The sequence below is a fragment of the Suncus etruscus genome, chromosome 2 (assembly GCF_024139225.1).
Source record: "Suncus etruscus isolate mSunEtr1 chromosome 2, mSunEtr1.pri.cur, whole genome shotgun sequence".
Lineage (NCBI taxonomy): Eukaryota > Metazoa > Chordata > Mammalia > Eulipotyphla > Soricidae > Suncus > Suncus etruscus.
In genome coordinates, this window is record NC_064849.1 from 118,567,494 (window position 1) to 118,585,174 (window position 17,681).

General features: G+C 37.8%; 1 long non-coding RNA gene and 1 pseudogene across 1 annotated transcript in view; both read right to left on the reverse strand.

Annotated features, from left to right (window-relative positions):
• LOC126001557 (uncharacterized) overlaps positions 1-17,681 on the reverse strand; it is a 344,243-nt gene that overhangs the window by 217,483 nt on the left and 109,079 nt on the right. The window lies entirely within an intron of this gene.
• LOC126002981 (uncharacterized) lies at positions 10,430-10,548 on the reverse strand (annotated as a pseudogene).

Below are 17,681 nucleotides of genomic sequence, written 5' to 3' on the forward strand. Positions count from 1 at the left end.
TGCAAGCGCTAGCCAAGGAAGGACCTCGGTTCGATCCCCCGGCGTCCCATATGGTCCACCCAAGCCAGGGGCGATTTCTGAGCACATAGCCAGGAGTAACCCCTGAGCGTCAAACGGGTGTGGCCCAAAAACCAAAAAAAAAAAAAAAAAAAAAAAAAAAAAGAGGGGAGATACAGGCTGCTCTACTTCTGGCATCATGTACCCAGGCAACACATGTGGACACATGGGACCAGGGAGCACATGTGATAGAGTTTGACATTTTTATCATTATTTTGTATTATAGTTCAGTTAATGTGGTTACAGTAGTGTTAAAGATATTTATGGTATTTAGTTGGATAGCATAATGGTTACAGAAAACAGTACTACTCTACTACCAAGTCATCCAGAATCTTCCTCACATTCATGTCATCTCTAATATAGCTCTTAATTCTCCCTCATTTCTTACCACAGTTATGTGGTAATCTGACTTTTGTAATCCAAGGCCAAGAATTGTTATAGTTTAAACCTATTACTTTGTTTAGTCTTTCAAGTCACACAAAAGTAACTCTTTTTTGTAGGGGGTCACACCAGGCAGTGCTCAGAGGTTACTTATGGCTGTATGCTTAGAAATCGCTCCTGGCAGACTCGGAGGACCATAAGGTATGGCGGGATTCGAATCACCGTCCTTCTGCATGCAATGCAAATGCCTTACCTACATGCTCTCACCGGCCCCACATAAATAATTCTTAAGGTTGCATTATATAAGGTCTTACTCTGCTCTCTTCTGAATTACTAATTCTAGGGAGGATGATCAGGTAAGTCATTTGAACAACAATATGGCAGGTAAGGAACTGAGGTCTTTTGTCATCTGCCAGCTACAACTTGTTATTCCTAGAAGTATGTCATTTTTAAATCTAAGCCCCATTCCCACCTGTAAATGGTAGCCCTGGACAACACATTACATAAAACTTCATGAGAATTCCTGATATTCCTAGTTAAGCCCACTCTTTAACTCCTGACCTCCAGAAACTATATTAGATAATAACCATTTGTTGTTTTAAACCATGAAGCTGAGTAATTTGTAATGCAGATAACTAAATGTAATCACTAGTAGAATTTCTGGATCATTAGAAACTTATATGTTCAGACACACCCTATAGGTGCCACCATGTCCACTCACTCACCAACTCCTTTGACTCATTTTATTTTAGAAAGAGATCTACAACAAGTTGCAAAAACCTTGGGACACAGGCCTTGCAGCTGAAAAATGGGTTCTCTTGAGAGTGGGTGGGACAAGTCTCCGCCCTGCTGAAGCTTTTGCAGTTGCATCCACAACCCAAAACCATGGCCCAGTTAATGGCCCAACATAATTTTTTTCACCGCTGATTTCTGTGAAGATGCCTAATCAAACAAAAGTCCAAGTATGCCATTGTTTGGGCTGAGATTATAAGTCTCTATTGGATTCAGGGTGGGCAGCCTCCCCCTCTTGCCCTTTATACTTTATACTTCAGGAAGTTATGGCAGCCACTGTCACAACTAACAGCCTAAGTTAATCACAGAACTTGGAATTCCTTGGACTGCTGGGCCTGAAATTTTTCAACACTGATGCCCCAATAGGAACACACCAAATTAAATGCCAAGGTTGCATAGAAGCCACGTAAAATTAATAAAGTCAATAACAGAATAATCAACTAGCAACAGTTTATAGCAAACCTTATGACTATGATTACAATCTTATTGTAAGATACAATCATTTCCTTTGCTGTAGTTTTTTCCCAATAATTTCATTACCTCTTAGTTGTAAAATGTCTGCCAAAGGAATAGGTTTGGGAGTGGATGGAATATGGGGCCGATGGTGGAGGGAATTTTATCCTTGGTAATAAGACTGATGTGAGAACATGGAACGATAGAAACAAATAATTTATATAAACAATAGTGTTTAAATAAAGTAATTATAAAATAAAGAAGTTGGGGCCAGAGTGGTAGCACGAGCAGTAGGGCACTTGCCTTGTATGCACTAACCTAGGATGGCCCGCAGTTCAATCCCCCCCGTGTTCCACATGGTCCCCCAAGTCAGGAACGATTTCTGAGCACATAGCCAAGAGTAACCCCTGTGCATCACTGGGTGTGACCCAAAAAAACAAACAAAAAAATAATAAGAAAGTTATCTGTTCAGTTTTCAAAGAAATTTTTCATGGTGGTTGTACCAGTAAAACTTTTCACATCATAATCATTCCACATAGTTACCAGAGCTTGCTATCATCAACTTTTCCCTTTTTTCCAGCCTACTAAGTATGTAATGGTATCCCCGGGTGATTCTAATTTACATTTCACATTGAGCATTTCACATCCATATTTTTTGCCTTATGTTTTATTATTTATACTTCCTTCAAAGTGGATGTTAGCGCTAATGAAGAATTAATAAATATTCAATTAATTAATTAGTAATAGGTTTTACTCACAAATGGAAGTAATCTCCAGCTCCTTTAAACATATAAATTATATATTGTACAATATATAGTTCAAATAAATGGTGTTATAAATTTATAGAGGTGCTAAACTGTTCCCTTCTCTTTTTTTAAGAGAAAAATACATGATTTTCATTTCTAATTTACTGGGATTTTCCTTGCTCAGTATACTTGCCATTACTCTGAGTTTTATAGAATAGACCAGTAATACTGGTACTTCTTCAGCACATACTGAAAAGAGTGAACTGCAAGTTTAATTTATATAAACAGCACAAAATAAATTAAATTTAATATTTGAGGAGAAAGCCTTAAATCAAAAAAAGGCTGACCTAGAGTATCACCTAATTATCAGGGTATATATATCTAATGATTAAACTTGCCATTACTGATGAGATGGTCACATTAGAAAAATAAAAGGGAGCTAGAGTTACTCACTCAGTTTTTATATATAAAAAATCCGGGTGCAGAACAGAATTATTGCCACTAAAAAGGTATTCTCTATTGTGGAAAAGGCAGATAATCAAAGCTGTCATCATGACCTCCATAACAGGACTAATATATCTTTATTCACACAGAAAACCAAAGGTGTCATGGCTCATTTCACTTTCAGTGGAAGCATACACTGGAACAGTTTTGAGTGTTCCTATGACACAAAAGAAATAGTTTCCACTATAAATGCTAAATGAACCCAAAAAGAGATTAAACAATGAGCATATTATCTAATTAAATAATGAGAATATTTTTGGTTTACTTCACACAAAATATCTCACATGTTTTTCACATGTTTAATTAGTATGACAAGAGCAAATTGACCTGGCATACTGCAAGCGTAGTTCTGAATTTAAAGAAAATGTAACTCATCATTTTTCTACTACTTAACCTATTCCTACCTTAAACCCAATTATTTCTGGAGAAAAATAACCAACTTGATTATTTCAGAATATTTTGCAATTAAATCATGAATTTCTTTGTAATTTGAGCATTTTCTCCAGATTACTTATTGTCTGTCAAGAATTATAATGAATAATAATAACTTCTACTATTTTGTAGAAATCCAGAAATACCAAGCATGATAACATTGATAGTATCTATGCATACTTCACTTTTATAATAAAATGTTTATTTACTTATTTTGGTTTTGGGGTTTACTCCTGACTCTAATCAGAGTTCAATTCTCTTGGTGCTCAGGGAATAATATACTGTGCAGGGGATCGAATCTGTATTAGCTGTGTGCAGAGCAAGCTGTTCGATTTCTCTTGTTCTTTGTGTACTTCTTGATCAATATTTTCCCATGATAATAATAATATTTCCTTGTCAATACCTAGATAGTTTCCTTCAGTGTTTTTTTTTTTTTTTTGACATTTTTGATTGTTTGGTAGCCACAACCAGCCTTCAGTGTTAGTGCCCACAATTTATTTCTGGTCTGTGCTCAGTGATTACTCCTATGTTCTGGGGACTGAGCCAGAGTTGGCCAAAGTCAAGGCAAATACCTGAACCCCTTTGTTATCTCTCCAATTGCCCTTTTGTCTTTTTAAATGAGGGATTAAATATGAAATACCCTGACTCAAATCAGACAACTCTACCTACTTCTCTCTTTTTTTCCTGCACAATTCTAATAGGATACAAAAATGTGTTAATGTGATGTTAATATAATAAGTTAATATGGTTATTAGGATAGGGAAAAATTAACTAGAACTTACTGATTCTTTGACAACAATCCTCATTGTATTATAGTAATAGTCTAGAGGTCAAGCCTTTAAAGGCCTGGTCTAGGTTGTTTCTTCTGCTTTTTAAATGGTCAGTCACTCAATCATTGTTTGGCTGATATCTGTCTGTACTAATTTGGAAATACAAGATGGCTTTATTCTTATACCTGTTGTCATGGCAGAAAGATATGGTAGCTTGGATTTAGCTAGATCATTCTCCCTATCCAAGATATCTCTGGTCTTTCTCTAGATAGGTTAGACACCTGTCTGTGCAGTTTGACTTCCTTAATAATAGCTGTCTTTCCACTAAGGAAAGCAGCATAAGAGATTCAAATGGAATGCATTGGCAGTTATAGTCTCTGGCTTCTGTTGCATATAACTGACCAACCATTGTTCCCTTCCACTTGAATGGACCGATTACTGTCTTCCTGTATGCTGTAGGCTGATCTATTGGATTTATGTCCACTTTAAATCTGTGCTGGAGAGGGAAACAATAAAATTATTTCAAGTCACTTTGCAATCATAAGAAACATGTTTTAACTTCATAAAGCTTTTAACAAATGTAGTTAACCTCTTGCAACCTTGGAATTTTCAACCATGTTCTATCATCACTTGTACTCATATGAAATTTTAATGCCCAAGAGGTGACAAATTAGCATGGACACAGGTCCTTACTGCTCTCAAATATCCAAGTTAATTTTGGTTTCATAAGCATTTCCTACACAGAATTTTGGTGTAGCCTACAGAACATAAAAGTTCTCTTTAGAGATTAACACCTATTTATTCCATTTCTAGCTTCCCTATCTCTTTCTTTCCTACCCCTTTTCTTTTACCTTTTCTATCCAATCTAAACTAAAAGGTTCTTCATATTCACCCCAAAACTAAAACAAACATGGCTTGACTAATAAAGGTTCTTGTTTGACTTATATTTATATGTGGACTTTAGAATCTTTACTTTCAGGGGCTGGAGTGGAGGCTCAGCAGCAGGGTATTTGCCTTGCATGCGATTGACCTAGGACAGACCTTGATTCTATCCCATGCCTATATATATGATCCCCCAAGCCAGGAATGATTTCTGAGCGCATAGCCAGGAGTAACCCCTGAGTGTCACCGGGTGAGGCACCCCCCCTCAAAAAAAAAAAACAATCCTTACTTTGAGTGAAACAATAAGTTTTCTTTTCCCCCTGTGATTTACAGAACCTTCATTCTTTGAGTCAAGGAGCCATGATAGTCAAAGAAGAAAGAAAGAAGAAAGAAAAGAAAGAAAGAAAGAAAAAAGAAAGAAAGAGAAAGAAAGAAAGAGAAAGAAAGAAAGAAAGAAAGAAAGAAAGAAAGAAAGAAAGAAAGAAAGAAAGAAAGAAAGAAAGAAAGAAAGAAAGAAAGAAAGAAAGAAAGAAAGAAAGAAAGAAAGAAAGAAAGAAAGAAAGAAAGAAAGAAAGAAAGAAAGAAGAAAGAAAGAAAAAGAAAGAAAGAAAGAGAAAGAAAGAGAGAAAGAAAGAAAGAGAGAAAGAAAGAAAGAAAGAAAGAAAGAAAGAAAGAAAGAAAGAAAGAAAGAAAGAAAGAAAGAAAGAAAGAAAGAAAGAAAGAAAGAAAGAAAGAAAGAAAGAAGAAAGAGAAAGGAAAAAGAAAGAAGAAAGAAAAGAAATATCTTAATTAAATGAATTATGTGTAAAACAAAAAAATCACCTCACTAATTGCTCCAAAATATTTTAATGCCATTTTTATAAATGGAGTCTTTGACTTTTACATTAGTCATTTGTGCGTTTGTTCATTACCTTTTATAAGGAACTAAACTGATTAAAAATCAGAGCACTGATAAAATGCAATAATTGAGCCTGCAAAATTGAAAACTCAACTCCATATAGCACTGAATTATAATAGAATCACACTTTTGGGTTCAACTTAAATAAAAGCCTTTTATTAATTGCTACCTAACTATATGAATGATTTTCAAAAAGTACTGTATTAAATACAATAAAAATCTTGACATGTGTCATATTATTTTCATTTATAGTAAATGAAGTAGGCACAAAGAAATTAAACAACTTATAAAAGAGAACTCAGTGATACTGGTAATATAATGTAGATAATCTAATGTAGCAAAAGAATTTAAGATTTTTAATCACTGTAATTTTGACTATAATTTTTTCTTTAAAATATAGCAAACTATAATTCTATTATTCTAAATATTCTGACACAATTTTATTATCATACTAAATTGTAGCAATAGGCATATACGTTGAGAGAGGTTCTGTATCTATTTGTCAAAAGATTTTAATTTTAATCTAATAACTAACACAATATTCAATGAATAAGTAAATAGATATAGTTTGAAAAAATAGAAACAGTTTTAAAAATAGTTCACTATTACCGTATTTGCCGGCGTATAAGACGACCCCCTAATTTTGCAGATAAAACACAGGTTTAGGCCTATATTCGCTGTATCAGACAGAACGTTCCTGTGCTGCAACTGTATGTACCACAGTGAGTCATTCACAACAAGCAAAGGTTCAAAGGTTATTCTGTAATAGACTTCCTCTCTGACTCTGGCCAATCTGAGCAGGCTTTTTACAGTGTAGAATCGGGTCCAGAGCATTGTCTAATTTGCATGCATGAAAAGCCTGCTTGGATTGGCTGAGTTAGAGAGACACTCTGAGCAGCCTTAGTGATTGGTGCAGGATCGAGCTGGAAAATTCGTTTTGTAGCAATATTCAGACAATTTTCGTTTAGTGGCATATTGAAACTTTTTTCAGGATATACTCAGCATATAAGACGACCCCTAGTTTTTGGTTGACTTTTTTTTGTTTCAAAAGTCATCTTATATGCCAGAAAATACGGTAGTACATATATAAAATATTATAAATACATAAAATTATTAAAGCCTAACTGTTAATCTTACATGTTGAAATACAGCTAACTCAATCCTACACATTGAAATACAAACTCAAAAAGAATTTCTGCAATAAATCTAAAAAATATAAACTTTAATTTCTTGGCCTTTGGACCACATTCAGCAGTGCTCAGGCTCTGCACTTAGGGGTCATTAATGGCAGTGTTTGAAGGATCATATGGGATGCTTAGGATCAAAGGTAGGTTGATCACATGCAAGGCAAACCTCTTACCCACTCTGACATTGCTTCAGCCCCACAAATAAATCTTTTCTACAAAGAAAAAATAAATTATATATTAATTCTTTTTCATTTCATTAATATAAATCAGATTCTTTAAATGCATGCACTAAAAATATTCTTCTTTATGTCCTATAATATTTGGTGACAACAAAGGTTCACAACCCTGAGGTGTGGACTATAAAAGCAAAGTATTAGACTCCAAGAGAGTACAGCTATAAAAATAAAGATTGAAAAAGCAATGGTGAATCATGCATCCCAAATCACAGATGCTCAGATAAATAAAATATGGGACTCCAGGATATTCAGCATTCAAAAAACTCAGTAGGAATCAACTTTTATAGAAAGGTTGGCCTTAATGTACAAGGTTGGTCCTTTGAATAGATTTAGAAAGATTAAAAAAAAAACTCAAACTGCAATTATTTAATTTTACAATTTTTATAATATTTTTATTTAAACACCTTGGTGTTTATTTAATTTTACATTTAGAAAACTTCATAAATACAATTCAGTGTGTGTGTGTGTGTGCGCGCGCTAGCACGCACACATGCTTGTGTGTTCATAGTGATTGAAAAGAGGGTCTCACAGGTTTGTTTAGCCACATCTCCAATCCTAAAAAGTTTTTTATGCTGCAAGGGAAAACACATCTCCAATCCTAAAAAGTTTTTTATGCTGCAAGGGAAAAATTTATGTGATTATCAATAGCTAAAACAAAGCAGGCCAAGAATCAGAAAAATATAAGATTAAAATTTTCTCCAACTTTGAACACGACTTTAGGAGTAGTACTCGAAGTTTGGGGTTCTGCCCCAGATCCCAGATGCGGAACCAACACAGGCCCCAGCACCTGCATCAGGAACCAAATTCCTCTCTGGGAAATTCCTAATACAGCTCCAGCACCAACTCACAACAATTTGGATGTGACACCCTGACACGAGGAATTGGCAACAACTTGATCTAAGAGAGGGTTGACCTATCTCATCACCGAATCGGGGTCTGATGTAAGCAGGAGACATGACATCCTTTGGCCTATACAAAAAGAAAACAAAATTGCATGACATCTTTGGCCTATACAAAAAACCAAAATAGCTAACTACAAAAGACTAACTTTGACCAACATTAACTGGGCAGAACCTATTGAAGATTCAATGAGAAAGATACTAGCTGAGTCTTCGGCCTTGGATTTGTACAAAAAACAAAATCTCTAATTCCAGAGGTCTGACTTCGACAATTGCACCTTAAAAAGAACTCGGGAAGTGAGAATGAGCATGTGTGGAGTCTGTAGTTGTTCCCATGGTAGTATGCTTTAAGGGAGAGAAACCCTGTATCTCTTAGGCCAAGGGAATTCCCATTCTAATTTCCCCAATATATACTTGTGCCTATGCAAAAAAAAAAAAAAAAAGAACACAAACCTTTCTAAATAGTTGCTAGAGTTTGGGTTTTTGTTGTTGTTGTTGTTGTTGTTGTTGTTCTTTTTTTAACTTTTGTTACTACGTCCTATTCTATTTTATTTTTTTTTGTGTGTTTGTGTTTTAGTTTGGGGGGATTGTTTTGTTTGTTTAGATTTTTTTGGTTACCCTTTTCTTTTTTTCCCCTTTCTCCTTCTAAAGGGAAAGTTATAATGCCTAAACAGACCCCTCCTACTTCCTTTATTTTTCTTTTCCCTTTTGCTTTTGTTCTTGTTTGTGTTTTTTTTTCTTCTCCCATATCTTTCTGTATATCTCCAACAGAACGACTGTTCTGGAATCATCTTTTTCAGGCTCACAATTTGAGGGGGGGAAGTTAGTGCTAAGAACAGTCAATCATTTAAATATTTAGTGGAAATAAAAAATGATCAGACTTGAACACCAAACCCATAGTCAAGGACAACAGAATCGATACTCAATTTACAACAAGCTGTACAAGTGGGAAACAGTGACTCTAGCTCTATGGAGGTAAGGAGGGAGATATGGGAGGCATACTGGGAACAGAGGTGGAGGGAGGACAACACTAGGGGTGAGTGGGAATTTATTACTATGTTCCTTAAATATTTCTGTGAAACAATTGTAATTCACTTTGACCACAATAAAAATTAAAAAAAGAAAACAACAAAGTTCAGGCATTCATAGTTAAAAAAAAAAAGAAGTTTGGGGTTCTGTTTTCATTTTATACTAATGCTATATAATGCCTCTTAATCCCAATCTATCCTTCATGGATATTTGGATCTTTAAAACTTTTAATGGTGAACTACTAAGATTTCAAATTTGAAGGCCTAAATATGTTATACTATAAACTAGTACAGAATCAGATTTAGTAATTATTTTTGTACATAGAAAAATAAACAAAAATATATATACATAGATCAATACACAAGTAAGCATTATTATAAATCTCAACATGAACTTATATTCAAAATTTTTCTGACCAGTAACAAAAATTAAATATGTTTTGATAGCCAGAATTCAATATTCAAACAGGATTCCAGTGAAACAAACTTATTTGGTTTACTGCCTCCTTTTCTAATTAAAAATCCACTCAGATTCCCTGTACTTCACCTTTGTAACTAGAATAAAAAGAAAACACCTCACCCCAGTTGTGCTCAAGGCTACTACCAATTTTCCAACTACCTGAATGATATCTGAGTCCTCTCTCCAGAGGAGATCATCTACTTTGGGAAACCTGGCTAGTTACAAGTTTATGCATACACGAAACATTAAATTGTTATTAAATAAGACAATATAAGTGATGATTAACACAGAGTATAAAATAGTAAATCTAAATTCCCATTTTCATTCTGTTATATGGAAAATCTAAAGATGGCAGAACGAGAAGTACATAAAGAGGAATAGTGATAAGTCCATAATAAAATATCAGTGTGAATGTTTTATAAGATCAGAAAATTTACTTCATCATTTGCTTTTTAGCATATAGAACAGTGTTTAGTCATAGCAGCATGATATAAACTCATTTAAAAATAAATGATACAAACATATAAGTAATGGAAATCTAGTAATGGAATTTTTAATGTTCTTCATAGGACCAGTAATTTTAATCAAAACCTGAGAAATCACTTTTCCATAAAATACCAATGACTGATTATGCACTGGATGTCAGACTGGACTCAGTCCAAAACCTATTTCATCATTTTGTCATGTATAATTTTTCTTTGTAAAGCCTATAGCACCCGGTTTTTCCAGGTGATCTCCCATCCAAGTACTCACCAACCCTGACCCTGCTTAGCTTCCAAGATCAGACGAGATTGGGCTCTTTCAGGGTGGTGTGGCTGTAGACTGTCATGTATGATCTTATTAAAGATTCTTACCCTAAGACTCAATGTTTTCATCTGTAAAACTAACAATCAAGAATTAACAGTATTTAGTATTTATCATTAATATTACTCGTAAAATTTATGTTGAAGCCTTGCTCCTCAAAGTGTTTATATTTAGAGATAGGACTCTTAAAGAGACAATTAAGGTAAGATGAGGTCATAAGAGATCTTTTTGTTTGTTTGTTTTTTGTTTTGGGACACACCCAGCAGTTCTCAGGGTTTATTCCTGGTTGTGTGCTCAGAAATTGTGCCTGGCAGGCTCCGAGGACAATATGGGATGCTGGGGATCAAACCCAGGTCAGCTACATGCAAATTTCTACCCATTGTGCTATTGTTCTGGCCCCGCATAGGGGATCTCTCCAGAATACCTATGAACTCTTAAAAGAGGTGGCATACGAAGGTCATGTTATAGCAAAGCAGGTACAAGAGGATACAATGAAAAAATAGTCATTGACAGATTGAGAAGAGAGCTCAACAGAAACTGACACTGCAAGCTCTTGAGATTGAATAGAGCCCCCAGACTGTGAAAAAAAAGTTGTTTTGACACTCAGTGTGGTCATTCACTATTATTAATATACAGAAATTCATTAGGATATTATGATCATTGATGTAGAAAATAAATGTAAGATTTTCAGTGCCTATACATTTTAGCAAATACTGTTAGAGGAAATTCCCATTAATCTCCCATGTTTCACAGCATCTTCTGAGCAGTGGCTCTGCAAGCTTTCAATCAGAACTATCCTTTATAATGGTGGTTTAATAGCAAAAAGATAGATTCCTTCTGGGAAAAAATGTGTTTATTATCTGGTAGAATAAAAATAATGTATCCCTTCAGAAAACATGTTGGTCAGGTTTGCTATGGTTTATTATGAAAACTTCCTATTTTCTAAATTCAGAGTTCCTTGGCTGTATGGCAAAGGTACTGATGGTCCAACCTCCTATTTAAGCACTCCATATTCGTCTCTAGAGGACTTATGGGAAAGGGAACTGACATCAATGTAATGCTCACATTGTTTGCAGTGCCATGAGTTATAAAGCCTTTATCTCTGATGTAGGAGTTTCATGTCCCTAAACTGCACTCCTGAAACTCCATCAGGCTAACAGCATATAAGAGGATAAAACCCAGATTCTTCACCATTCCTGAAATATATAACTGTCATTGCCTTTGTCCTGCTCTTTAGAATTTTTTTTTTAATTTAAAAATATAACCTTGGAAAAGTTAGCTACTTTGAATTGGAAAGTTACTCATGAGGCAATTATTAAAAACATGTTTTTTCTAAAATAAAACCTTCCAGTTGTGCTCCCATACTATTTTAACCATTATCTCATCTCTATGTCCTTGAGTCACCACTTCTCCCTATAATTATATAATACATAATAATATATAATTTTATGATCCTTTCCTCCCATTCACTTTTAAGAATTTTATTATCTCAGTCCAGAATCATAATACAGCAGGTAGGATACCTGTCTTGCTAAAAGCCAGCCTGGGGTTTGATTCCAGAGTCCACATAAGACTTGAGCACCCCATACACAAATTTGAAAAATGACTATATTATTTTTTATTCTGTTCTTGCTTCCTCAAATACTTTGTGGCTTGGCTTAGCATCTTTGTATAAAAATCTTTGGAAAAATTGCCATGACCTTATCTTTGTCATTTAGTTTAATGAATGTTTGCATTCCTCCTGATATTTGACTCTTCTATAGCATTTACTATTCTTTTATTTAATGTTAATTTTTAATATATATATTTTAAACAACTTGATTACATACATGATTGTGTTTAGGTTTCAGCAATGTAAACAACACCACCCATCACCAATGAAACATTCTCATCTCCAAGGTCCCAAATCTCCCTCCTCCACACCCTACCTCCACCTGTACTCTAGACAGGCTTTCTATTTCCCTCATACATGCTCATTGTTAGGATAGTTCACAATGTAGTTATTTCTCTAACTAAACTCATCCCTGTTTCTGGTGAGCTTCATGAGGTGGGCTGTAACTTCCAGTCCTCCTCTCTTTTGTGTCTGAAAATTATTATTGCAAGAATGTCTTTCATTTTTCTTAAAATCCATATATGAGTGAGACCATTCTGCATCTTTCTCTCTCTGACTTTTTTCACTCAGCATAATAGATTCCATGTACATCCATGTATAGGAAAAATTTCATGACTTCATCTCTCCTGACAGCTGCATAATATTCCATTGTGTATATGTACCACAGTTTCTTTAGCCATTCGTTTGTTGAAGGGCATCTTGGTTGTTTCCAGAATCTGGCTATTGTAAATAGCACTACAATGAATATAGGTGTGAGGAAAGGAATTTTTTATTGTATTTTGTGTTTCTTTTTCCCAATGATTGCTTTAGCTATTCTAGGGTGTATATTGTTCCAAACGAATTTCAAAAGTGCCTGATCCACTTCTTTGAAAAATGTCATGGGTATCTTTAGAGGGATCGCATTAAATCTGTATAATGCCTTGGGAAGTATTGCCATTTTGATGATGTTAATCCTGACAATCCATGAGCAGGGTATGTGTTTCCATTTCTGTGTGTCCTCTATTATTTCTTGGAGCAGAGTTTTATAGTTTTCTTTGTATAGGTTCTTCTCCATTTTTAATCAAGTTGATTCCAAGATATTTGACTTTGTGTGGCACTATTGCGAATGGGGTTGTTTTCTTAATGTCAACTTCTTCCCTACAATTATTGGTGTATAGAAAGGCCATTGATTTTTGTGTGTTAATTTTGTAGCCTGCCACCTTGCTATATGAGTCTATTGTTTCTAGAAGCTTTTTGGTAGAGTCTTTAGGGTTTTCTAAGTAGAGTATCATGTCATCTGCAAACAGTGAGAGCTTGACCTCTTCTTTTCCTATCTGGATTCCCTTGATATCTTTTTCTTGCCTAATCGCTATAGCAAGTACTTCCAGTGCTATGTTGAATAGGAGTGGTGAGAGAGGACAGCCTTGTCTTGTGCCAGAATTTAAAGGGAAGGCTTTTAGATTTTCTCCACTAAGGACAATATTTGCCACTGGCTTGTGGTAGATGGCCTTAACTATATTGAGAAAGGTTCCTTCCATTCCCATCTTGCTGAGAGTTTTGATCAAGAATGGGTGTTGGACCTTATCAAATGCTTTCTCTGCGTCTATTAATATGATCATGTGATTTTTATTTTTCTTGTTGTTGATGTTGTGTATTATGTTGATAGATTTATGGATGTTAAGCCAGCCTTGTATTCCTGGGATGAAACCTACTTGATCTAGTGGATGATCGTCTTAATGAGGCATTTAATCCTATTTGCCAGGATTTTGTTTGAGGATCTTTGCATCTGTGTTCTTCAGCGATATTGGTCTGTAATTTTCTTTTCTTTTCTTTTCTTTTTTTTTTTTTGTAGCATCTCTGTCTGGTTTAGGTATCAAGGTGATGTTGGCTTCATAAAAGCTATTTGGAAGTGTTCCTGTTTTTTCAATTTCATGAGTCTTGCCAGGATTGGTAGTAGTTTCTCTTGAAAGGCTTGAAAGTGAATAGCGAACCCCGGCGTCCATGGTGAGTGCACTGTTTTAGGGCGCTCACACGTGGACGACCCGCGGCCGCCAGCCACCCTGCGCGCGACCCCCCCCTCATAGACTGCAGAGGCCAGCCGCGCCAACGGGGAATAGGGAACCCCGGCGTCCCTGGTGAGTGCACTGTTTTTAGGGCGCTCACACACGTGGACGACCCCTCAGCCCGCCAGCCACCCTGCGCCCGACCCCCCCCCCTCATAGACTGCAGAGGCCAGCCCGCGCCAACGGGGAGTAGGGAACCCCGGCGTCCATGGTGAGAGCACTGTTTTAGGGCGCTCACACGTGGACGACCCGCGGCTGCCAGCCACCCTGCGCGCGACCCCCCCCCCCTCATAGACTGCAGAGGCCAGCCGCGCCAACGGGGAATAGCGAACCCCGGCGTCCATGGTGAGTGCACTGTTTTAGGGCGCTCACACGTGGACGACCCGCGACCGCCAGCCACCCTGCGCGCGACCCCCCCCCTCATAGACTGCAGAGGCCAGCCGCGCCAACGGGGAATAGCGAACCCCGGCGTCCATGGTGAGTGCACTGTTTTAGGGGCGCTCACACGTGGACGACCCTCGGGCCCGCCAGCCACCCTGCGCGCGACCCCCCCCCTCATAGACTGCAGAGGCCAGCCACGCCAACGGGGAGTAGGGAACCCCGGTGTCCATGGTGAGTGCACTGTTTTAGGGCGCTCACACGTGGACGACCCGCGACCGCCAGCCACCCTGCGCGCGACCCCCCCCTCATAGACTGCAGAGGCCAGCCGCGCCAACGGGGAGTAGGGAACCCCGGCGTCCCTGGTGAGTGCACTGTTTTAGGGCGCTCACACGTGGACGACCCGCGGCCGCCAGCCACCCTGCGCGCGACCCCCCCCCAAAGACTGCAGAGGCCAGCTTGTTGGCACAGAGACCACACCACCCGTTGCCTCAACTTCCAGGCCCCAGAGTTCATCCCACCTGACCCGAGCGTGGACAGGGGAGGACATTCCCTAGTACCTAGTGGGCCGGAGTCACCTGCCCAGCTGGGACAGGTGGGACGAATAGACTAGGTGAGCTTGGGCCTGCCCCCTGGACCTTTACGTAACCTAGAGCAACCTAGCCCCGAGCCCCAGAGTGGACCTGAGACCCCCCCTAGGGCTGAGAGCAGCTACCGGGAGGGCTTGACTGGGGGAATTTCTTCCGCGGTAACTGGGAGGAGCAGAGCTTCATTGACCCCCAGATAAGGGAGGGAACAGAGAGTCAGGCTCAACAGCGCCCGCAACCAGTGTGGCCAGAAGCGGAACTACACCTGCTGACAGGAATAAAGAGGAGGACTGACTTCCAACTAGTAGAGGAGAGGAGAAAAAGGAGAGGAGAACCAGTGCCCCCCACCACTGTGGTCAGGAAAGGGCCAGTACTAGCTGCCAACAAAAGAGGGGAAACAACTAACCAGGCCACATAAAGAGTACAGGAGGATCAAAACCTCAGCGAGTTCACCCAAAAGTCCCTCTAGAACCACCCTCAGGGAGGGAACCAACTCCCACACCACAGGGGATCAAAACAGGTGAAAATTAGAAGCACAGCACTCTAAAACACACCATTAAATACAAAGAAATATGCGTAAATCAAGGAAATCACTAATATCTGGAGATATGGTGACAAACTCTTGCAAGCTTCCAAGTCCACCAAAATACACAGATACACGCGATGAAGACCTAAAAGCAGCCATGAGGAAGGAAATGCAAGAATTAATAAAAGGAATTAGAGAAACCCTAGCTATCGAGTATAAGAAATCTATGGATGAACAAGTCAGCCAAATTAAAGAAGAAATGTTAAAGAACATGAGAGATTCCATACAAAAAGAAGTGAAGGAATTAACAGACAAAGTAACAAGCCTTACAAGCAGAAACACAGAATTGGAGAAACACATTGAAGAACTCGAAGGAAAACTGCAAACAAAAAATGATCAAGAAACCAACAAAGAAATAAAAGGCAAAGCACTGGAAGGAAAGGTCCAGTATCTAATGAAAAAGGACAAAAGAAACAACCTAAGAATTGTGGGTATACCAGAAGGGGAGGAAGTAGGGAAAGGGGAAGAACAAGTAGTCAGAGAGATAATAGCGGAGAACTTCCCCACCCTCTGGAAGGATACTGCAATGCCAATACAGGAAATAAAAAGAGTTCCCAATAAAGTTAGACCCCAATAAACAAACACCAAGACACATGGTAATCCAATTGGCAAAAAACAAAGAGAAAGAAGAACTCCTTAAAGCAATAAGGAAGAAAAGAAACCTCAAGTACCAAGGTAGGGACATAAGAATCAAACCAGATCTCCCATTTGAAATAATTCAAGCAAGAAGGACAATGGAATGACATATTTAAACGACTGAATGAAAGAAATTTCCAACCTAGGGTCCAATACCCAGCAAAACTTACATTCATATGGGAGGATAGACTAAAAACATTCTCAAACAAGAAACGAATTTGAACTATTTGTGCAAACAAAACCGATCCTAAACGACTTACCTCAAAGACGAATTACACAATCCAAACCCCCGATTGTAACAAAAACCACCCTACACAACACAAACTACACAACAATCCTCTCTCTCAATAATCTCCCTAAATGTTAACGGACTAAACTCTCCAATTAAAAGACACATAGTAGAGAACTGGATTAGGAAAAATAAACCGGGACTTCTGCTGTCTGCAAGAAACACACCTACAGATGCAGGATAAGCACAGGCTTAGAATAAAAGGATGGAAAGTGATTATTCAGGCCAATGGAAAACAAAAAAGAGCAGGGACAAGCAATTCTTATATCAGACCAAATTGCATTCAACCTCAAGAAAGTGATCAGAGACAAAGAGGGTCACTACTTACTGATCAGGGGAACATTAGATCAAGAAACACTAACCCTGGTCAATATCTATGCACCTAATGTAGAGCCAGCAAAATATGTGAGGCAACTACTGGCAAACCTGGAGAAACACATGAAGGGAAATGTGATAATAGCAGGGGACCTCAATACTCCACTATCACCACTAGACAGATCCACCAAACAGAAAAATAGCAAAGAAATAAGAGCTCTGAATGAAAAATTAGAAGATTTAGGGCTAATAGACTTATATAGAGCCCTCCACCCCCAGAAAGCAGAATACACATTCTTCTCAAGCCCACATGGAACCTTCTCCAGAATAGACCATATATTAGGATACAAAGCCAACCTATATAAGACCACAAAGGTAAGGATCATTAGAAGTACCCTCTCAGATCACTATGCCACAGAGCTCAAAATTGAGGTCAAGAAGAAGCAATGGAGAAAAACTAATACCTGGAGATTAAACAACATGCTGCTCAACAACAGCTGGATCAAAGAACAACTCAAGGAAGAAATAAAAAGATTCCTTGAGACAAATGACAATGAAGAGACAACATGTCAAAATTTATGGGACACAGCAAAAGCAGTAATTAGGGGGGAAACTCATAGCAATTCAGGCCTATGTCAAGAATCAGGAAAATAACAAACCAACAGTTTAAAAAGATCACCTCAAAGAATTGGAACATCAGCAACAGA